Source organism: Myotis yumanensis, unplaced genomic scaffold, assembly GCF_028538775.1.
Source record: "Myotis yumanensis isolate MYYU_CA2020_CCGP unplaced genomic scaffold, mMyoYum1.0.hap1 SCAF_2, whole genome shotgun sequence".
Lineage (NCBI taxonomy): Eukaryota > Metazoa > Chordata > Mammalia > Chiroptera > Vespertilionidae > Myotis > Myotis yumanensis.
In genome coordinates, this window is record NW_027223753.1 from 179,137,267 (window position 1) to 179,161,619 (window position 24,353).

General features: G+C 40.7%; 1 protein-coding gene and 1 pseudogene across 1 annotated transcript in view; both read right to left on the reverse strand.

The window, feature by feature from the left end:
• Positions 1-16,212, reverse strand: part of PIK3CA (phosphatidylinositol-4,5-bisphosphate 3-kinase catalytic subunit alpha) — an 83,468-nt gene extending 67,256 nt beyond the window's left edge. The window contains exon 1 of the mRNA XM_070406765.1: positions 15,762-16,212. The gene's annotated coding sequence lies outside the window, so the exon portion shown is untranslated. The remainder of the gene's footprint in view (positions 1-15,761) is intronic.
• Positions 16,213-18,839: 2,627 nt separating this feature from the next.
• Positions 18,840-19,581, reverse strand: LOC139002247 (cell division control protein 42 homolog pseudogene; annotated as a pseudogene).
• Positions 19,582-24,353: the final 4,772 nt, after the last annotated feature.

The window sequence follows — 24,353 nt, forward strand, 5'->3', positions numbered from 1 at the left end:
GCTGTTTGCAGCTGGTCACACCCCCTTCAGGGTGGGGGTCCCCACTGGGGTGCCTGGCCAGCCTGGATTACGGGATGATGGCTGTTTGCAGTTGGTCACAACCCCTTCAGGGTGGGGGACCCCACTGGGGTGCCTGGCCAGTCTGGGTGAGGGGCTGAGGGCCGTTTTCAGGCTGGTGGGCGACTGAAGCTCCCAGGCTCTTTTTTTTTTATTTATTTTTTTTTATTCTGGGATTTATTTACCCTCTATAGCTCTCATTGGAGCTGAGAGCCTGCTCCAGCTCTGAGGCCGTTGCCGGCTGAAAGCAGGTATCTGGGTTTGTTTAGCTTCTATAATTGAAACTCTGTTGCCATCACTGGAGCTCTAAGCTCTGAAGCCCCGGCTGGCTGAAAGCAGGTATCTGGGGTTTGTTTAGCTTCTATAATTGAAACTTTGTTGCTTCCGGAGCTCAGAGGTGGGCCGCAGCAGGCGGGGAACCTTGGCTTCCTCCAACACTGGAGCAAGCAAGCCTCCTGCTCGCTTCAGCTGCATGGCTGCTGGCGCCATCTTTGTTGGCAGTTAATTTGCATATCGCCCTGATTAGCCAATGGGAAGCATAGCGGAGGTATGGTTAATTACCATGTTTGTCTATTATTAGACAGGATAGGATGAGTGAGATCATGTGGTGTTTTTTTTGTTATTGACTGGCTTATTTCACATAGCATAATGTTCTCCAGTTCCACCCATGCTGTTGTAAATGGTAAGAATTCCTTCTTTTTTATAGCAGCATAGTATTCTATTGTGTACATGTACCACAGTTTTCTAATCCATTCATATGCTGATGGGCACTTAGGCTGTTTCCAGGTCTTAGCTATGTTAAATTGTGCTGCTATGAACATAGGGGTGCATGTATCCTTTCTGACTGGGGTTTCTGTTTTCTTGGGATATATTCCTAGAAGTGGGATCACAGGGTCAAATGGGAGTTCCATTTTTAACTTTTTGAGGAAACTCCATACTGTCTTCCATAGTGGCTGCACCAGTCTGCATTCCCACCAGCAGTGCACAAGTGTTCCCTTTTCTCCACATCCTCTCCAGCACTTGTCGTTTGTTGATTTGTTGATGATAGCCATTCTGACAGGTGTGAGATGGTACCTCATTGTTGTTTTGATTTGCATCTCTTGGATGATTAGTGACTTTGAACATGTTTTCATATGTCTCTTGGCTTTCTGAATGCCCTCTTTTGAAAAGTGTCTATTTAGGTCCTTTGCCCATTTTTTGATTGGATTGTTTAGTTGTATGAGTTCCCTATAAATGTTGGAGATTAAACCCTTATCAGTGATAACATTGGCAAATACGTTCTCCCATGCAGTGGGCTTTCTTGTTGTTTTGTTGATGGTTTCTTTTGCTATGCAGAAGCTTTTTATTTTGATGTAGTCCCATTTGTTTATTTTCTCTTTAATTTCCAATGTCCTAGGAGCTGTATCAGTGAAGAAATTGCTTTGGCATATGTCTGAGATTTTGTTGCCTTTGGATTCCTCTAGTACTTTTATGGTTTCCCGTCTTACATTTAAGTCCTTTATCCATTTTGAGTTTATTTTTGTGTATGGTGTAAGTTGGTGGTCTAGTTTTTCAAGTGTGAGTGTATTTCAAAGTATGCTACCCTAATTTCTATTTTCTTGATTTCAGTTCTAGAAATATTGGCAGAAAAAGTAAAAAGCTGACAGCTGGGTATAAGGATATTATAAGATGACTCTAATTATCTAAAATGTTTCTTTTAAAAGAACAGTTGCTACTAAATATTTCATTGCTAACATTTGGCTTAAGCCATAGCTACATGTATTCTATGGCATAGTGGATCTGAACTTTGCAGCTGGTGGTTGATTTCCATCAACACCTAAAGACTGAAGTCTAAACTTTGGAAATCACGCTTTAAAAAATATGATGGAAAGCTACTGAATACTTACACTTTTGTCTTAATTGTTACAGAATTAGATGTTACCTACATAAATATCAGTTGAGTTTAACTTTTAAAAAGTATTTGTGGCTACCCCATTAGGTCCCAAATTTCTGCAAGAGATACAAATAAGTATCACAAAGCAGAGTAGAGGAGGTGGTTATGAAACTGAAAGACAGTTTAATATGCAGTAATTAGTTCCTGCTTTGGGTGAATAGGTATTATTTTATGAAATAGGACTGATGAAAAAGTTTATTAAAATATCATTTCTCCCCAAATTGATAAAAGATCAATTAATATGTGAGTGGGGGGACGAGGGGGAGAGTGAAGCTTAAAAAGGAATATGTGTGTGTGTGTAATTTTACTGTGATATTGTACCTTTCCTGTAAAGTTCAAAATCAGAAAGGAAGACAGATTTCTTGGGTATAAATCTCAAGTCTATACTTACAAGCTGAGTAATTATAGGCAAATGCTTAATAATAAGAGACCTATTTTCTCACTGAAAAATTAGACTAATCACTCCTTCCTTGCATTCTTTATTGGATTGTTAAATCACATGACAAACATTACACAATTATTCTGTGCCAGGATTATGATAGATGGACAAGATACATCCCTGACCTCAAGAGGCTAATAGTCTATTGAGGAAGACACATATGTAAGTAAGCAACACTTCGTGTTTGTTGTAATAAATAGAACCTAGGGAAATACAGAGGAGGGAGAGATCCACTCCGCTAGGAGAACTGAGTCCAGGAATACTTTATACAGATTACTAGAAGCTGAAGACAGTGTGCCAGGTCCACAGTTATTGGGTAGAAACAGTCATAATAAAAGGGGTTCTGAGTGGCAGGAACACGGGCACAACAAGCACACGAGTCTAGAAAGGCCAAGGTAAGTCTGAGGCAGTTCAAAATGGCTGGGTTGTAAGGTGTTCAGCGAGGAGAAAAAAAATATATATTTAAAAAAAACATCGCATACCGAAATATGGGCTAGTACCAAACTATGAGGAGAACTACAGTAAACTGATGAGCTTGCACTTTATTCCAAGGTCAGTGTTCCTCAAATCCTTGTCCTGAGATCACATGCATGAGGACCAAGAATGGGAAGGCTAGCCCTGACTGGTTTGGCTCAGTGGATAGAGCGTCGGCCTGCGGACTCAAGGGTCCCAGGTTCGATTCCAGTCAAGGGCATGTACCTTGGTTGCGGGCATATCCCCAGTGGGGATTGTGCAGGAGGCAGCTGATCGGTGTTTCTCTCTCATCGATGTTTCTTACTCTCTATCCCTCTCCCTTCATCTCTGTAAAAAAAATCAATAAAATATATTAAAAAAAAAAAGAATGGGAAGGCTTGTTAAAATGCATATTCTCAGGCCCATGGATCCACAGAATCAGATTTTGTAGGGTCTGAGTAACTCACTTTTTTTTTTTCAATTTCATTGCTTTTTATTAAACATGCTTTTATTGACATCAGAGAGAGGGCGAGAGGGATGGAAACATCAATGATGAGAGGGAATCATTGATCAGCTGCCTCCTGCACATCCCCTGCTAGGGATCGAGCCTAGAACCCCAGCATGTGCTCTGACCTCCTGGTACATGGGTCAACCACCCAACCACTGAGCCACATTGGCCAGGCTGGGTAATTCACATTTTGATAGGTTCCCCCAGATGATTCTTATATACCCAAGGCTTGAGAAGCAGCAATGCAGGTGATAAGGAATTACTGAGCTTTAATTTTTTGGGTGATATTTTGGCAGCTGTGTAAAAGCAGTGTCAATCTCTCTCTTCTACAGAACCTATTTATTATAGCATATTCACAAAATCCTAGTTACTTACATATCTCCTAATTTTGGCAGCAGTGTGGAAAGTAAAAGAGAAAAGTGGATTGATTGGGATATGCAGTGATATGGAAAGGAGGAAACTAAGGCAGTGACTATGAAAGGATGGAGGTGGCATCAGGAGACATTTCTAAGAAGGAAAACCCAAAACTTGATGATCAGTTGGAGTTGATAGGTCAGAGTCAAGGTCAACAGAAATTTCTAACTTAGGCAAGTGATGTTATTAACAGAAAAGGATCATACAAAATAGAACTGTGAAAAAAATTTGAATTCTAGAAATCTAAGTGTAAGATAGTATTAAGGTTTCTTTCTAGAGTGCTTCCCACACTTTTCTTAATTTAGATGTAGATTGTATTCAGATTTCTTTCAATGTAAAAGTAATTCATGCTTACAGAAATTCATTCACTTAAATACTGACTGAAGTGTCTATTAATATCTAGGACTGTGCTCTGTACCTACTCGAAATACAGTGGTGCACAGAATAATGAGGAAAACAAACTAGTGAAAAACATGCCTGAAGTAACCATTATTATCATTTTTAATGTATTCTTTTACAGCTTTTTTTCTATGCATATTGGCTTATATAGTTGTGCTCAAATAGTATAATAACTTTCTATTTTGCTCTTTTCACTTCAAAAATATATCCTCTAATTACTATAAAGTCTTCATAAACAATAGTCTTGTATGACTACCTATTGCTATGGGAGATACCAGCAGCTTACTTGTTGAATATTTAAACTGTTTAAAAATTTCCACTATCTTATATAATAAAAGGCTAATAAGCAAATTGTCCCCTCAGGAGTTTGACAGACTGGGAATTCAACCGCTCGCTATGATGTGCGCTGACCACCAGGGGGCAGCGCAGAATGAAGGAAGGCACCGGCCAGCAGCCAGCAGCTAGGAGAAGGAAGGCCCTGATTGGCCCTGATCACCGGCCACGCCTAGGGACCTACCCATGCACGAATTTCGTGCACCAGGCCTCTAGTTATATATAACGCTGCAAATGGAAGTATGGGATTAAAATATGTTAATTTTAAAGGCACAAAAATTACTGACTTGCTTTTTAAAAGGACTAAATCAATTTAGACTGCCAATAGAAATACCTGAGCAAGCACATTTCATGGCACATTCACCAGCAACACCACCATCAGAAAAAACTTATTGCTAACTGAAAAAGTAAAACTATATCATTGCATTTAAAAGTTTCACTTCTGTGATTATCTATCTGTGAAATTGGGGAGATTCCACTGGGCTGAGGGAGGGGTCCACGCTGAACAACAGGCTCCCAGCTCAGAGTTCTAGCTCTGTAAAAAGCAATAGAGATTATGGCTAAGACAGAGTCTGTTGGAGTCCCAGGCAGCTCCTCTTAAAAGGTTTGTGTACAGACTTACTCAAACTCACTCCCCTTGAGCTCCAGCTGGGGCAGCAGCTTGAAAGGCACTGGGGAGACATATGATGAGGAAATGAATTGTCTGGCAGGAGGGCAAGAGCTGTGTATGTGTGTGGAGAGTGGGAGGTGGAGGGGGGCAGTGGTGGGGGCACGCACACAGCTTTCTGCCATACAGAAGTGCTATCAGAGGCCCCTTTCTGAGACCCTTTCCCCCACCTTCCTACAGAGCTGGCAGGTGGGAGCCATATCGGAGTCTTCATTTACATGGCTCACACTGTTTGCCCACCCTGGTGATTCCCTGAGACCCCACCCAACTTGCTGGCCTACCCAAGCTGATTCCTATGGTTTTTCCATATGAATAGCCTGTCTCCATTCATGTTTCAGACTTCCCTAAAATCTCTCAAATAAACAGCATCTGGCCTCAGTGTGCCTTGTTCCTCTCACTAAGTGGCCCCAGGCCTGGCACTAACAGCAGACAGCCTTGGTTCCCACCTTGGCCTCCACCTGGCACTTCCAAGCACAGCACAAGTAGCAGCCATTTGTAGCCCATGGCAGGTGGCCTTGAGCAGAGCACAGGCAATGGCTGATCTAGGCCTACACTTCCCAGGAGGCCCCAGAGCCAGTGCACACAGTGGACAGCTTCAGACCATGTCCAAGCACCACCCAACTGCCTCCACAAGTGACACACTCAAGGGGCAGACTCAGCAGGCACCAGAGCCCTGCTTAAGTAAGTCCTACGTTGTGGAGTGGGCCCTTGCACAGCTGATCCTCCTCCACAGCGCTCAGTGGTCAGTGGTTAGAGCTGATCGGCCTGGGGGTAAATCCCTCCCATTGGCATGCCAACACCAATCAAGGCTCAACTACAACAGAAGGGTGTAACAGCTCACATGTTGGGTAAGGGGGAGGAACACTTGGAGTGCCCAGCTTGGAACCTATAGAACACTTACTACATTAGGCCACTGTACCAAGCCTGGGAGACATAGTAGCCCTACCTAACACACAGAAACAAACACAGGGAGGCTGCCAAAATGAGGAGACAAAGAAACATGTCTCAAATGAAAGAATAGAACAAAACTCAAGAAAGAACTAAAAAAAAAAAAAAAAAAAATGGAGACAAGCAATCTACTAGATGCAGAGTTCAAATCAATGGCAATAAGGATACTCAAGGAACTTCAATAGCATAGAAAGAGACATGGAAACCATAAAAAGAACCAGTCAGAGATGAATGATACAACTGAAATGAAGAACAATTTATAGGGAACCAACAGTAGAGTAGATGAAGCCAAGAACGATCAGTGATTTGGAATATAAGAAAGCAAATACACCCAATCAGAACAGCAAAAAGAGAAAACAATCAAAAAAAAAAAAAAAAAAAGGGATAGTGTAAGGAGCCTCTGGGACAACTTCAAGCATACCAACATTCATATCATGGGGGTGGTGGAAGAAGAAAAGAGTGAGCAAGAAATTGAAAACCTATTTGAAAAAATGACAGAAAACGTTCCTGACCTGGTGAAGGAAATAGACATATAAGTCTAGGACAGTGGTCGGCAAACTGCGGCTCGGCAAACGGCGGCTCGCAAGCCACATGTGGCTCTTTGGCCCCTTGAGCGTGACTTTTCCACAAAATACTGGCTCTTCCACAAAATACCGACTTCTGTGTATGGGTCACGAAGTTTCAGTCGCACTGTACGTGCGCACCCGCACGTGGTATTTTGTGGAAGAGCCACACTCTAGGGGCCAAAGAGCCACATGTGGCTTGCGAGCCGCGGTTTGCCGACCACAGGTCTTGGAAACACAGAAAATCCCAAACAAGATAAACCCAAAGAGGCCCACACCAAGATGCATTATAATTAAAATGCAAAAAGGTTAAAGACAAAGAAAGAATCTTAAAAGCAGCAAGAGAAAAGTAGTTAGTTACATACAAGGGAGCTCCCAGCTGATTTCTTAACAGAAACTTTGCAGATCAGAAAGGAGTGGCAAGAAATATCCAAAGTGATGAAAAGCAAGGACCTACAACCAATATTACTCTTCTCAGCAAAGCTATCACTTAGAAACAACAACCATAAAACATATAAAGAGCCTCCCAGAAAAAAAAGCCAAAGGAGTTCATCACCACCAAACCATATTACAAGAAATGTTGGAGGGTCTTCTTTAAAGTGAAGAAGGAAAAAGATCAAAAGTATAAACATTAAAATAGAAATAAATACATATCTATCAACAATTGAATCTAAAAATCAAAATAAACAAACAAGCAGAATAAAAACAGACTCATAGATACAGAGAACATTTTGATGGTTGCCAGATGGGAGGGTTGTTGGGGGATGGGTGAAAAAGGTAAAGAGATGGAGAAGTACAAATTGGTTATTACAGAAAATCACGGGGATGTAAAGTACAGCATAGGGAACAGAGTCAATAATATTCTAATAACTATGTATGGTGTCAGATAGGTATGAGATTTATTGAAGTTATCACTTAGTAAGTTATATAATGTCTGATCACTGGGATGTACACCTGAAACTAATATAATAATGTATGTTAATTGTAACTGAAAAATAAAAAATGATTTAAATAAAATAAAATTATTTTTACTGCTAATATTTATAACTATAAAAATGAGTTTGAAAACATAAATTTTTCTTCCTCTGCTGTCATGTATGGTTTGATTTCAGATTTGAGCTTTATAGCAGTACCTAATTTCAATCGTTTTCCCTACAATTTTTCCCATTAATGCGACTTTACATTTGATAATGCACTCCAGAGTCTACATTCACAGAATAGTTACCTATTTAGCAAAAAGAACTCCAAGGTTTTTGCACTTGCAAAGACATTAACTTCCTAAGGAAAAACAAACATAATTCACTGCTTTTAGGTAAAGGCAGTAAATTGCTTCAAGATGGAATACTACTTTCAGCTCTACCCCTGCAGTAAGTCCATCAGAAAATTACTTGGAAAAGTACAATCTCTGAAAGTAAAAATAAGCCACAGAAATATGCTTAGCTTGTTGAAAGTGAGTATATACCCCAACAATTTTTTGCTGGTTAAAAATTATTCAAAAGTTGAAGGTGAGTAATTTGAACATTTATAGAAACAACAAATCAATAACAAACACCATTAGTTTTCCAATCAAGGACAATGATTTTTGTCAACTATGAAAGTATTTGCACAACAGAGAATACATCTAGAAAAAAAGGCTTACTATGCTTCTGGAATTACGTTTCTAACATTACAACACTTTTTCTAATAACCATCTAGTGGGATGAGTTACCTAGGGAAAATATGGAACATAGTTTCCTAGAAGTCTTTAAGAAGGACAGTGGCCAGTGGCTATTAAGAGTGCTGTGACAGGTTTGCTGGCCTTTACAACCCTGGCAACTGGTGTGCAATGGATGACCTACACTCCATGCCTGTCAGTTATTAAAATTGTTCTCAGTGCTAGTAAGTAAATGGCCATACCTGCAGTAGATCTGAGTCTCCAAAGTCACTGGTGGTTTCAGAAAAAAAAAAAAAAAATTCCAGTCTATTTTTTTCTGATGGCAGCTTGTCTTGACCACAGAATTTCACATAAGGACCTTTAAAACATGTGCAAATTTAGCCCAGCTGGTGTGGCTCAGCGGTGGAGCGTCGACCCATGAACCAGGAGGTCACGGTTCAATTCCCAGTCAGGGCACATGCCTGGGTTGTGTACCTGGGTTGTGGGCTGGATCTCCAGTGGAGGGTGTGCAGGAGAAAGCCAATTGATGATTCTCTCTCATCATTAATGTTTCTTTCTTTCTCTCCCTCTCCCTTCCTCTCACTCTAAAATCAATAAAAACATTTTTTAAATGCATACAAATTTGTAAACAAGCAGATAAAACTATTTTAGCCTCTGAAAATACCACAAACTGAGATAAACTATCCTCCCTCTAAGAAGTGGCTTGCTTTCATCTTCTATGAAATCAGAAATAGACTTTATGTTTTTATTTTATTTTTTATTGATGAGAGGGAGAGACAGAGCGAAAAGAGAAAGAGGGAAGAGAGAGAGATTTGTTGTTTCATTTATTTATGCATTCATTGGTTGCTTCTTGTATGTGCCCTGATTGATTGGGGATTGAACCTGCACCCTTGGCATATCCAGATGAAGCTCTAACCAACTGAGCTACCCAGCCAGGGCTAGAAATAGAGTTTATACTACTAATAATCTCATAGAGTTTGGGAGTTGTAAAGAGCCTTAGAAATTTTGCAGGTGAAGAAACAAGTGCTGAAAGGTTAAGATCTAAGACCAAACAGCTAGTTAATAGTTCAATACAGAACCCAGATTTTCAGATTTCTGATCCAGTGTTCTTTTCACCATACCATAAGCCTATCAATCTTTGTAAAAAATGTCTCCAAATATCAATAAAAAGATATAACTAGTTAACAACTTTCAGAAAAGTATTTATAGGCTTCAAATCTATACTTAATAAATGATTAATTAAGGCTGGCACATAGCAATTTACCTGCTTTTCAGATAGTTTAAAGGTATAGCTAGTAAATAATAGAAACGTATTTTGATACTCAATTATGATTGTACTCCCAAAACATCAATGCTTACTGATCACCTACTTTTGGGCATCATGCTAGGTGCTGGGGAAATAAGAATGAATACAGCCCTGCTGGTGTGACTCAGTTGGTTGAGTGTTGTCCCATGCACCAAAGGTCGCTAGTTTGATTCTTAGGGCACATGCCTGGTTTTTGGACTTGATCCCCAGGAGGGCCATGCAGAAGGCAGCAGATTTATGTTTCTCTCCCTCCCTTCCTCCCTCTTCCTTCTATTCCCTCTAAAATCAATAAAAACACATTTTAAAATATTGAATACAAACATGGCCTCCTCCTGTAAAAAAATTTATGCTTAAAATTATCTTCATAATATTGCCTTAGATTTTTATAGTGCCTCATAAGATATATCTCTCCACTGAGTCTCATTAACTCCTGGTGAGTTAGGCAAGGGAGAAGTGATCAGAGAATGATTTTGTCCTAATGCAGCTTTTTTCACATTGCAATACTGACTTCTTTGGTTTCCATTACACAAATATTTAAACTCATAAGTGTACCAGGTAAGCCTGGTTTGTAAGAATTCTTACTCTTTTTTAAATCCCACGTTTATTTCAAATGGCAATGCTGCCCCTGATACAGATTCCTTTGTTAACAATTGCAATTATATGCTAAAAGTTCCTGAAACTTAACCTCTTATAAATGAGTGTAATTTAGATAAATTATCAAGCTAACTACTAAAATGATACAGAAGAAATGAATACGTAATTTTCAGGCCAAATACGAAACATGTTATTCTTATATTAGATATAAATTTAAAATAATGATGATCATATATATATTATTTCTTAAATAATTTTATGCACTTTGGGATCATTTAGATTATCTCATTAATTAATTATATGAGTTACTTGACAAACAACATATTACAATTCCTATTGTGTCAATACAGAAAAAGAGGCAAAGATGTGATACAATCTTCCTCCTCTCCCCCATACACAAATACAAAGTAGCAGTTTGGTATTGAAATTTAGTTTCTCAGCCATCCAGATCAGAGTTCTATACAGCTTCATTTTTAAAAAATATTAAACTTGAAGGAAAACTTCTAAGCTACTACTTTTATTACAAACTTACAAAATCTTTATTGAAGCATTTTAATTTCTTAATTGACTGATTTGAGAGAGAGAGAGAAAGGGAGAGAGAGAAACATCGATTTGTTGTTCCACTTATTTATGCATTTATTGGTTGTTTCTTGTATGTGCCCTGGCAAGGACTGAACCTGCAACCTTTAGCATATGGGAATGATTCTCTAACCAACTGAGCTACCTGGCCAGGGCTGAAGCATTTTAACTTTAAACTCCCCAAACTGTATAATTAGGGAGAGGAGAAAGAACACCTAAAACTTTCTCAATCAGGATCAGTTGATTCATATAATAAAGGATTAAATGTGAATAAGATACATATCAGTATATCTAAGTTTGAGTCATCTTTAGAATGATGGAACTCTCAAGCCTTCAAGTTGAATACTCAGACTGCAGTTTTGCCTCACATTTCTTATTTATACCCTAATACTTCAGTTTCTCTTACCCACAGTTTTTAATTTTTATTATAGTATTTTTCCCAAAAAAGGATTGTTAAAAAGACGTCCTTTAAACATAAACTTAAGAACAAACTGAGGCAAGTCAATATAATTTATACAAAAATTATCAAGATATCAAGAAACTTCAGCATTGTGTGTAAGGTAACTTCTAGGCATAATTATTTCCCAGGCAGGTTGACTAACACCTTGGTGTTTGACAACAGAATGGGATTCTAATAAAATGAAACTAAAAGCCAGAGAGGTTTTTGGCCTCTCCCTAGTCACACCTGTAACACTAGCAGTCAGCAAAGTGGAAAATAGGATTTATTACACAAACCGAGTATGTTATCTCAGCTAAGTTCATTCATTAGCTCTAATACCTCTGACGGGGAATGGAAATGAACCTTTATTAAACACCTGATCCAGGATAAAAACTCTCTTGGATCTATGTATCTCATTTAATTCAAAAAACAACAGCTCTATCGAGTAGCAAGTACTCCCATTAAGCAGACAGGACATCTGTGCAAAGTAATCCTGCCACTAACTGTAAGAGCCAGACTTTGAATCAAGGAGCTTCAGATTCCAAAGCCAATATTTTTAGTACTCACAGGGTTTTAAGGCTGAAACACTAGTACTACATAAAACATTAGTACAATTCTTTTGTGTTACAGATGAGAAAACTGAGGTCCAAAGATCATGAGACTTGCCTAAATACATAACACTTACGGTGAAACCAGGATTTGAATTCAAGTATCCTGATTTCCAGCGTGGTTAGTGGATACTGCTCGTTATTTCTGCGCGTGCGAGTGTGTATGTGTGTGTGTGTGTGTGTGTGTGTGTGTGTGTATGATTCTCCCCTCCCCCAAAAAATATATATAGCATATATACATTTTTATTGATTTCGGAGAGTAAGGGAAATGGAGAGAGAGAGAGAAACATCAATGATGAGAAAAAAATCAATGATAGGCTGCCTCCTGCACGGGACCCCCTACGGGGGATGGAGCCCGAAACCCGGGCATTTGCCCTTGATCAGAATTGAACCAGGGACCGTCAGTCCGCAGGCTGATGCTCCAGATCATCCACTGAGTCAAATCAGCTAATGTGAGTGTCATTCTTGATATAATTTGCATGTAATTTATAACATCGCTTCTCCAAATGAAATTTGTATGTGTGACAAGTTCAAGGATGTACATTTTTAGTGACCGAAATTATTAAATGTGTTTGGCAAGAATAAAAACTTAATTAGTGTTTATAAATTATTACATATGGTAAAGTCAGCTGCCAATACGCTTGTTTATTCAGTTAATAACGTGCCTATTTTATACTGGCTACTATGCATGGCAGTAATAATACAACTGTATGTGAGATAAAAGGGATCCCTATCCTCATGGAATTCACATCCTGGTGGAGGGTACAGACAAATAGGCAATTATAATGCAGTGAGTCAATGCTATGATGGTGAGAGTACAAGATGCTATGGGAACAGGAAGCAGTGACACCTAACCCAGACTAGACTTTTCAAAGGAGGTGATAATGAAAGATGAGTAGGAGTCAGCTAGTTAAGGATGGGGTATGGAGTGTACATATACTTCAGGAGGAGCCGTAGAAGGGAAAAGAAATGTACCTAGAGAGAGAAGGACCAAATCATACAGGTCCCTGAAAGCAAGGACTTTACAATCCTGTCTATTAGAATTATCTGGGGAACTTTAAAAGCAAACAAACGAAACAGATGTCTGGGCTCCATCTTAAACCAATTAAATCAGAATTTCTGGGAGTGAGACTCTGACACTGGTATTTTTCAAAAGGTAACCAGATGATTCTAATAACCAGCTAGGATTAAAAACCCCTGTTTAAGCTATACAGGGAATTAGAAATATATTGCAAATAAAAGAGTATCTTAACCACCTAAACTTCTGTGGGTCCCTAGTTTCTTTATCTATTAAAAAGCAGGTTAGAAGTGGTATGATATAGTAAAAGGAATCAGAAAACATTGGTTTTTATCAATGAGTCTGTCATTTTGACACCTGTCTGGCCTTAGATTAAAATATCATTTCTCAGAGATAGTAATACTGCCTTACTTAAGGGATTGTTGTATAGCTCAGGATAAATAATACTTAAGAAAACAGCTTGTTAACTGTGCTAATAAAATATAAACCAAGGTATTACTAGATTTAGGCTGCTAAAGTTGCCCAATTTTTAAGATCATAAATATTTTCACCAGAGATGAAATCATTTATGATGCTTCATTTAAAGAAGCAACCTTACGTTGGCAATCAAGATGCTAAATAATAAAATAAAGAATTGATTCTTTAATGCTACTCTAATTGCTAAAGAGATCAAATGGGATTAAGTTAGCTCTTCAAATCAACAAATCAACAAAGCAAAAGTCTTTTTTAAATGGTACTATGAATGTTTAAAAATCTTTATTTAATAAAGGGTACTAACAAGGAAAGTCACACACAAAGTAAACTGTTTTAGGAAAAAAGTTATTATGATCTACATTATTATATAAGTATTTTATTTATAAGTTTAAGTTTTTTGTGTGTGTTTTGTTTTTTTTTAAAGGGGATACTTATTTGGGATGGAGAGGATCTTATCCTGACAGGAAGGAAGCTCTGCCTCCAAGAGGACTGTGCAACATACAGAACCAGGCAAAGCCACTGCTCTTTTACAGTCTCCTTTTTACATATACCTAGCCCCACGAGAATATACACTTTCATGTAATTTTTCAGTTTAAGTACAGTATTTATATTTAGCGACATCTCTTTAATGCTATATCCAATTTACTTGTAATTTTAAAAAATTAGATATATAAAAACACTGTTCTGCATGTACATGTGGTTCATTTTTAATTCTTCAACTAAAACTGATAGCAATGCCTTTCAAACTGTATACTCAGTCAATGATAAACTTCAGAAAAAACTTATTGATGAAATTTTATTTAATTTTATCTCAAAACACAAACTGAGAAAACGAAAAAACAAACAAACAAAAAACCCAACACACATACACACACACATCACTGGATCATCTTCAGATAAAAATGACACTGCAGAACAGTTCATCTGATATTTAAAATTTTCCAGAACATGTGATGTTCAGATAGAGAGCTAGGCTGTCCACCAGAATTCAATAGTTCAGTTAAAAAAAGCAAAAACAACAAACTTAAAACTTGAACACACAGACATATGAACAGATTCTAATGCCATCGTTGCTTGTGTTCTAATTCATCCAAATTCAGTTGGCAACACGGTATCCTAAGTATTTCCAGGTCTTTTCTTCACAGGCAACCCAGCCCATAAATTGTGTACAGTGCACTCATGTAAGCAGATAACCAGAGAATCGACTTTCTAAGCAGGGAAACAGGCGACCAGTACCGCCCGCAGTGGTTCCAATGCAGCCGGAGAAAACACCCGACTTGAGTTACCAGGAGTTCACCTACCCAAGTTTTCTAGGGGTTCTCCCAGGCTTCTCAAACTACGACCCAAAACATTACACCAGCCCATGTTCTGCATGTGCACAAAGGCGCAGCGCTAAAATGAGGAAGCTTCACCCCTTCCCCCCCCCCCCCCCCCAAAACCCGAAATCACAGCTCTATTTCATTAAAGAATGTGCCGGCTGTTTTCTACACGCTTCCCCTTATTGCGCCCCCTTTCCCTGCAGGGAGCTATGTAAACAGCTCTCCAGTTATTGACATCTAAGAAAGTCGCTTTCGATTCCCAAGTCTAGGAGCCAGCCGCCACCACCCCGGTGCCTTCAGCATCCTAAAATAACCCTAAAAGAACCCTCCAGGGCCGCGGTCACCCGCGCTGCCCCGTCGCCCCGAACCACTTCGGAGTTACGAAACCAGCATCACAGCAGAGACTTGGTGAAGACACCAACCACGAGACAATGTGTCACTCAGGTCTATGAATGAAAAGATCCACACGTTCGATTGTCACGGTCAAAAGGGGGGAAAAAAGAAAGAAAGAAACCACCTCGGGAGGAAGGGTGGGAGGGGAGCTGCGGGGTGGGGGTGCGGTTTTCCCTCGAGCCCCAGCCGGGCGATTTAAACCTGGACTAGGCGAACGCAGGGTCGCGGGCTGGCGGGGCCGTCAGTCCGCAGGTTTGACAGCCCCTTCGGACCAGCTCGCGGCTCCGCGCCGGGGTCCCGCCCGCCCCGGGACTCGCGGCAGCCCCGCCACCCGCGGGCCGGGTGGGCGTGCAAGGGCGAGGGGGACCGAGCTCCCGGGCCCGGGGCGGCGGCCCTGGGCGCACTTCCTCAGCTCCCAGCCGCCCCATCACCAAAAATGGGAGAGGAAGGAAACAAGGAGCGAGGCAGCGGCGGCGGGGAGAGAAGAGGGAGCCCCGGTGTCTGCATCTGGGTGAGGCCAGGCCAGGCAGGGGGAGCGGCGATCGCGGGCGAACTCGCGGCGGCCGACAAGCAGGGGCGGCCCCCGCCCAGCGCGGCGGGCGCGCCCGAGAGTCCCCGGCTCCCACCCGGTCCCCATCCCCACGGCGCCCGCGCTCTACTCACGCTCCGAGCTGCTCCAGCCTCCGCGGCTCCAGCCGCATCGGGTCCCAGCCCCGCGGGCGGCGGCGGCGGCGGCGGCGCCGAGGGAGAGGAGAGCCGGCGGCGCGGCCCCCGCCTCCGGGCCCCTCTCCCCCGCCGCTCCGGAGCTGCCCGGCCGGGCCCGAGCCCTGCCTCGCCGGCCGCCCCAGCCCCAGCAGCCGCGGCGGCAGCAGCCCGAGACCTCAGCGGCCGCGGCGGCGGCACCGGAACTGCCGCTTTCTCCTTCTCGTTGCCTCTCCGGGCGAGCCCCCGCCACACGCCCCCGCCCCCGTCTCCTTTCTCTGTCACCCCTGTTTTTTTTCCCCTTTTGTTTCCAGAATAAACTTTATTGGTCTCCTTTTCCGCTCACATCGTGTAAACAAACAACGAGCTCATCCCCACCCCCTGGCCTCCCCCCTCCTCGGGCTGAGGAGGGTTGGAGCCGAGGAGGGGCGGGGCCTCCGTGCCCCGGAAGCAGATGCGCAGCGGGGAGGAAGTGAAAGTGCTGAGGCCGGGAGGGGGAAGTGGGCACCTCGGGTGACAGCGCGCGGGTGCGGCTGCGCCGCGCTTTTCCGCCCGGAGTTGGGGCGGCGTTGGGGCTGCTTGGCTGGCGCGCGCGGGTGGGGCGCGACGCCTTTTGCAGGGGCGAGGTGGTGTGTCATCCTCGGCCGGCGCGCGTGTCGCAGATCGCTTTCCTCGAGCATCAGGCGGGCTGGGGTAGGGAGACAGAAAGGCGGGTACCGGGAGCCAGGGAGTGAGTTCATTCACGTTATGCCCGTAGAGGAAGTGAGGTTTCCTCCTTCAGGGGCGAGAGAAGGGGGCGCGGTGGCTAACCGCCGCGTGTCGGCGGCTAACCAGAAGTGGCTCTCGATCTTAGAAAGAAAGCCTTTTTTTGTTGTTGTTGTAAACCGTTGCTGCACGCCTTGCCTTCTGCCAACGAAAGGTTAAGTTGTAGCCCATCCCGGAAGGAATGCACTGCCACAGCTCTCCGCAAGACTGACTCAGGGGAGACCTTTTTCTGCAGTGCCCCCCCCCCCCTTTTTTTTCCTCCAAATTTGAGTCAGCTTGTAGGATGTGCTTGTGACTATTCGGAAGGCGTGCGGTTTTTTCGCGTCGTGCCCGCGGAGACATCAGGAAAGCCATCCTGGCAATAGATCAGAGATTCAGGGTGGTGCTTTGGTGCTGCATACCACACAAGCCTCTTTTTGCTCCAGAGCCCTGTCATGGGATCTGTTGCCTTTTGAGATCACCACCGCTTAGGGCCCAGTTTTCTCCGAGTTTCTCCCCCTACCGGTCTTTCATTGTATTGAAAAGGCATAGGAGCAGTGCTGCGAGTCCTCAAACGTTGGCTCTCCCTTGAATTTTAAGAGGGGGACTTGGGAGGGATCCACCCCGGAAATGTTACGGTCCAACTTGTCAAGCAGAGCTACGCCCTGACACCACACATTCAAACCCAGTTGTAAATGAGATCCATTCCTCTATGTGGTCCTAGTTTCATTCGGCGGTGTTTCTGTATTTCTCGTGTTTTCTTAAGCTCTGGTTTTCATCTCACATTCCAGGGGTCTATATTTCTAAATATTTTTCTCGAACCAGTGTTTTCCTCAGTTTCAGAACACTATGTTACCCCAGAGCATTCATATAGATAACATGGAATTCCTAGTCCAAGTAAACCTTAAGGCAGCATTTCCCAAATTGTGTTTCCAAGCAGAGTCTCATGAGAGATTACTAGGTAGTCCTTGGTGAGGGAAAATTCTTCTAGGTATATTTTTCCATCTAAAATATAATTTTTGAAGGTTTTTTTGTTTATTTAATACATCCAAAAAGAATGCATATACAAAGAATTGAGACATGAGAAAGCATTGAAACTACAAGAATTAGGATTTGGGGAGGATGGAGAATATTACCTAAACATGTTTAACAATGTTGGAAACTGCAAACAAAATAAGCTGATCAAATCCCTATTAACACTTACGAAGAGTCTTCATAAGACTCTCTCCATGGTTTTTATTAAACTAGAGCCTCAACTGGCTGTTCTAGGGTTCCTTATGCAAAACAGAAAGAAGGGGATTCCCCTGACTGGTCCCCATGTTGTTAAATGTTCTCCCCACCCCCACCCCACCCCTAGCTTCTTCATGAAGCAGGTCTCCGTCCTCATAACTTGAAGAAGATGTGAATCATCCCACAGACACCTGTCTTCTAGCACCCCTCATATATACCAGGTCTTCGGCTGTGTTCTAGGAACACCATATCATACACTATTAAGCTGCACATCTATGCTAAGCATTTAAGACAATGACTGACAAGGAAAAAATGGTTTTTTAAAAAATTATGTACTTAATCCATTTGGTATATTTCAAAAGGTGCAATACTTTTCTTCATTTATCAGTGAAGGAAGTTAGACATTAACTTCAGAAAAAAAATCAGCAAACAGCTAACAAATTTCTTGAAAGTCAGTCACCGTATATAGTGCATCCTAGAAAAGAGGAGGGGCAAGACAGGTGCCACCCACTTTCATGAGTTTCATCAAATACTGAACCTACTCAAGAGTGGAGAGAAAAGGCAACTTTCAAAAAGGGGTATGTTACTAAATGAGGCATTGACTATACTCCTTCCTAAGAGCACCGGGGGGAACATGTTTTCTAAACTAGATTTAGGAAGTGGAATGTGGAAAGTGGAATCACTCCATCCTCCTCACCTAACTAAAGGGCTGTCCAATGGTTAATGAATTTTAAAAAAATGACTAAATAAAAACAAACTCCACACACACACTCCTCCCCTCCCACCACAAAAAAAAAAAAAAAGAAAGAAAAGAAAATACTAGATGTCTCAGTTCACTCTCCAGAGTGGAACCCGGGAACAGCTTCAACAACCCCAATTAGTCTGTCACAGGGTCATCACAAGCATGCCTTGCTTTTAAACAAAACAAAAAACAAAACAAACACTAGTACTGATCACTTTTCTGACAATACACAATTACTCAAAATTAACTAGTATTGAGAGGGGGAAAGGGGCCATATCTATGGGCCTTGTTTCACACGAGTGCATGTGGGTAGGTACAGGGCATTTGTCATTATTGCAAAAACGAATTTTAATTTTTAATCTTTAGTTTGATTTAAACATTGCTTTTAGTATGATGCCGAAACCAGCTGTGCAGAAAGGGCTCTGGAGAGATGTTCGTGGCAGCACACACCTGCGGCTCTTCTTCGGTTCTGGAGGCTCCAGGGCAGCCAATACTGCTTCGTCAAATACATTCTTTAGGCCTTTTTGTGTGAGTGCAGAACACGCCACATACTTGACAGCCTTCAGGTCACGGGCCAGCTTTTCAGCAGTCTCTGGAGTGATAGGTTTCTGTTTGTTCTTGGCAAGTTTCTCAATCAGAGAGGGGTCATCTCTGAGATCAATTTGGGTCCCAACAAGCAAAGAAAAGAGTCCTTGGACAATGGTGAGTTATCCCAGGCACCCACTTTTCTTTCACATTTTCAAATGAGGATAGAGAGACCACTGAAAAACAGACTAGAAATACATCTGTTTGTGGATAACTCCGAGGTCGTAATCTGTCACAATCCTCTTGCCCTGCAGTATCAAAAAGTCCGAGTATATGGCTCTCCACCAATCATAACTGTGACTGCATAGTTGTCAAAAACAGTGGGTACATACTCAGATGGAAATGTGTTTGCTTTTTAGGATATCAGAAGACATGTTTTACCAACAGCACCATCGCCCACAACAACACACTTAATTGTCTGCATTGCTGAAACAGTTTTATATCCACTTTAAATATTTCAAATCCAAGGATGACCTCAGCCTCTCCCTAAAATATAATTTTTAATAAGAAGATGCTAATTATATTATGATTTTTTATGTGATAATCTGCCTTTTTTGTTAAATATTGTTTTTATTAAATTTATTGGGGTGACGTTGGTTAACATGAACATACAGGCTTCAGTGGTAGGTTTCTATGTGGGTTTCTGTATATTCCACCGTGTGCCCACCACCCAGAGTCAAATCTTCTCCTGTCACCATATGTTAGGACACGATAATCTGCCTTTAAGAAATCACTTGTTAGCCCCACCGGTGTGGATCAGTGGTTGACCATCGGACTTTTGAAGTAGGAGGTCCAGTTCACATCCCATCGGGCGTATGCCAGGATTGGGTCGTGTCTCCATCCCCAGTAGGAGGCACGTAGGAGGCAGCCGATCAGTGATTCTCCCTCATCATTGATGTTTCTATCTCTCCTCCCTTCCTCTCTGAAATCAATAAAAATATATATTAAAAAAGAAATCATTTGTCAGCAGACAATGCCATACTTGTTACTTGAATATATGATTAGTCACTGGTGCAGGAGTAGCATTTACTACCCAATTCACAGTTGATGCATTTGGGTTATTTGCTGACCATTGCTTTATTACGTGCTTTATCTTGCTTTCAAAGGTGTTTGCACTATTATGATAAAACTCATTGCTCAAGGTCCTAAGACTACAAGAAGAATGTTTTACAGGAAAAGTTGAAATAGCAATTCTCAGATCTTACATCAAGCAAAAAAATGGAATTCTTCAGAATTAAAGAATTGCCGCCTAAGTTTTCTAAATGTCCAAGATGAAACTATTGTTTCATTCTAACACATTGCAGATATGTTAACAGTTTCTTGCCTTTCGGATTTATTTCCATTGAAAATGATGACTGATAGTCAAATGTGTATTGTGCACCAAAACATTCTCTAATAGCACTTAAGTCACTACTAATCTCGGAAGTAATTTGGAAACAAAGTCAGCTTGGTTATGTAGCAATATACTCTGGCTGAATGAAGTTGCCAAGTTAAACAGTGAAAGTATACCAAAAGGTAACAGAGTGAGCTACTTTATAGCACATTGTAATTCAGTTATGGTCAGAAAACATACTTTTAAAGTTTCAGTTCTTTTCAGTTTGTTAAGATTTGTTTTGCCCCAGAATGTATGTGCACTAATTAAAACAAAACAAAACACTCAAACAAAAAACAAAAAACATTTAATGTGCATTTTTGGTCAATTATGTCAAGTTGGTTAATAACATCGCTAGGTCTATATTCTTACTGGTTTTCTCTACTAATTCTATAGTTTCTGGGAGAGGAGCATTGAAGGCTCCAATTATAATTGTGGATTTGCCTCTTTTTTCACGTCTGTGTATTTTCACTTTATACGTTTTGAAGCTCTGTTACGAACACATTTAGAATGATGTTTTTGATGAATTGATCTTTTATCATTATGTACTATCTCTCCTTGTCCCTTGTGGTGTCTTTGTTCTGAATCTATTTTGTCTCACATTAATATAGACATTCCAGCTTTTTTTGATTAGTTTTTCTGTGATATATCTTTTCCTGCCTTTTTATTCATCTTTTTATGTTGTATTTAAAATGGTTTACTTCTGGGCAACACATAGTTAGGGCTTTAAAAAAAACATCCAATCTGATCATCTCTTTTAATTGCAGTGTTTAGATGATTTACATTTAATGTAATTATTGATATGGTTGGATTTAGGCCTATTATTTTATTATTTGTTTTCTCATTTCCCTTGCTTTTTTTCTATTCTTACTTTCCTCCTTCTTTTGAATTGTTTAAATATTTCTTAATATTACATTTTAATGTATATATTGTCCTTTGGATATAGCTAGCTCTCTCTCTTTTTTAATTATATTTGCTCTATGGCTTACAATATACATACCTAAACTTTTACAGTGTATTGAGTGTTAATATTACATCACTTCAAGTAAATGTAGAGAGACACCTTACTACCATATAGGTTCCTCTATTTCCCTCCCCCCCCCCCCCACCCCCGCTCCACTAACTAACCTTTATGTTGTGGTTGGTATATGTATTATATTTATTTATTTTAAAAACTTTTATAAGAGTTTATTTGAGCCAAACTGATGATATGCCAGGGAGTAAGATCTCAAATGCTCCAGAGAATAACAGTTTTATGCTTTTGAAAATAAGGAGGGAATGTACCTGGAGCTGGGGATTGGATTACAGAATAATTAACAAGATTATGTGCTTTCTTGAGAGTTAATACCCCCTTTGAGAGGTATTACTTCTGGTATTTCAAAGGTGTGTTAACCTAGATGCACAAGAACAAGAGACAGGGCTGGCTTAAACCCTTTCACTAAAGAAGTTATGACTACCTACTATGACTTTCCCTGTTAGGAATTTATGATCAGATCACCCTGTGAGGTTGCTTTCCATAGAACCCATTATTTTCATCCACATTTATCCATTTTGCTCATAAATCAATCTGAAGGATGCTTTGGTGAACCAACATTTTGATCTGATAGTGTGTTCTCAAAGAGCTAGGAAGGCTCATTCCTAGGACAGGTCAGTGTTGATATCCTGTTGTTGACTATTGGGGATGGGGCAATACTATAATCATGGAATCTGAGTTAAGGCTGACTTTTTCCCAAAAGGGAAAGGCAGGCAAATGAAAGGCAGTCAGGTCTTATGGCCTTCATTGCAAAAAACATTGAATCATTTCTATCCTGTCAACTATCATGATCCAAGTTTAGCCTTCTGTCTCATTTTTCTCTATTTGGCATTTAGTGTAGCATTTACATAAGCCATGAAAAGAATATTAATAGTTATCTTATACATGTTCAGTAATCATAGAAAAATCCAAAGAGTAAGTATAGTTGTTATTACAACTAATATCTTTAAAGGCAAACAAAATGGATTCTGAGTTCAGTATCAATCCATCGGTACCCAGGCCTTGTTGATGACTTAGGATAGCTATCTACCTCTGGTATCTGAGGCTTCTTGTCCTCAAGGAGTCTTGGATGTTCATGGACAGTGGTAGATGTCCATCTGAGGTTATGAGCCTGACAAGGTCCCTCCTAATGAGGTTGGAGAGTGTCTTTTATTTGATATCCTTTCCAACAAATAAAATCTCCAGGTGGCAGCCCTCCCAGGATCTCCTGTGTCTGTTCTCTCTCTCTCTCTCTCTCTCTCTCTCTCTCTCTCTCTCTCTCTCTCTTTCTCGTTTTGTGCTGGACGTTTAAGTTTTGAGCCCTCCATACTAATTACTTGAGACAACCTCACAGAGGTTGGCAGGGAAGAGATGGTGTCACTGTCCCCTTTGGGGGCAGCATAAATGATCTTTAAAGTCTTTGTCTTCTGGGAGCTCTCTGAAAGGAAGTGGTTACCAACTTGGCATTTTCTTGTTGTGACTCTGTCAAACCTTGGTAATAGTGTAAGATGCCTCTTTTCAATAATGTCAGCTAATAAGTTCCTTCATAAAAGTCCAGTTTAAATGCACTGCGATGATGTCAGGGAGCCAGGAAGAATCAAAAGGCCATCTTGGGTTTTCCATAGCCCCGACTTACTCTTTAATTTAGTTTTTTTTTTATTACTTATTTTTTTATCCTCACCTGAGGACATGTTCATTGATTTTTAGGGAGAGAGAGAGACATCAATGTGAAAGAGAAATATCAATTGGTGTCTCCTGTTCTCACCCCAACTGGGCATGGGACCCAAAACCCAAGTATGTGCCTTGACTGGGGATTGAACCTGCAACTTTTTGGTGCATGGAAAGATGCTCCAACCAACTGAGCCACCTGGCCAGGGCTTATCACTTATTTTACAATGTTTCCTATGCAATTTCAAATCTTTTGAGGTGTTCCAGGGGCTCTACATATAGAGATGTTTTTAACCGTTAAAACACCCTTCAGAAGCACCTCAAAGTTGATCCTACGTATAATGAGATGTTTAACCCTTAAAACCTCAATTTCTAATGAAAACTGAGAAGTAAGCAATTTGCATTCTTCAGTTTAGAACTTTTATGAAGACGTTTTAGTTATTTTTAAATATATTTTTATTGATTTTTAGAAAGAGAGGAAGGGAGAAGGTTAGAAAGATAGATACATCTATGAGAAACATTGATAAACTGCCTCCTGCACGCCCCCTACTGGGGATCGAGCCAGCAACCCAGGCAGTGTCCCCTCCAAGAATCAAACTGGTGACCTCTTGGTTCCTGAGTCAACACTCAACCACTGAGCCACACCAGCTAAGCTATGAAGACATTTTACAACCTCTAGAAACATATTTCATAGACATAAAAGCCAATTATTAACATGGACTTATTTTTATAAAAGACAAAATAAAGACATGTCTTTTACTTAAACCAGCAAACTTAAACTAGGTTTTATTTACTAAGGATTAACTTTAGATCATGTGAACTTGAAAAGCATGAGTTAGTTTATTTTTTTCAATCCTTGCAAGCACTTGCCTTTAAATTGATTTTAATACTAGCATCCAGTGGCATAAAATTATCTAACATTTACATCATACATGCATACATAGACACACACAAACAGAATAGTTGGATCCAAATTTTGTTTTGGAGGCATTTGCAATCTGTATATATCCTTGATAAGTCAAGTAAAAATTATTAGGTTGCTCCATTTATCTAAATCCTCTTTTTAAAGATTTGAGAGACCAATTAATATGCTTTCCATTCTTTCTGCCTAATTTATAGACAGCTTTTATAACTATGCATGCAAAAGATTAATTCAGTTTTAAAATATTGTTACTGATTTTTAGAGAGAGAGGAAGGAAG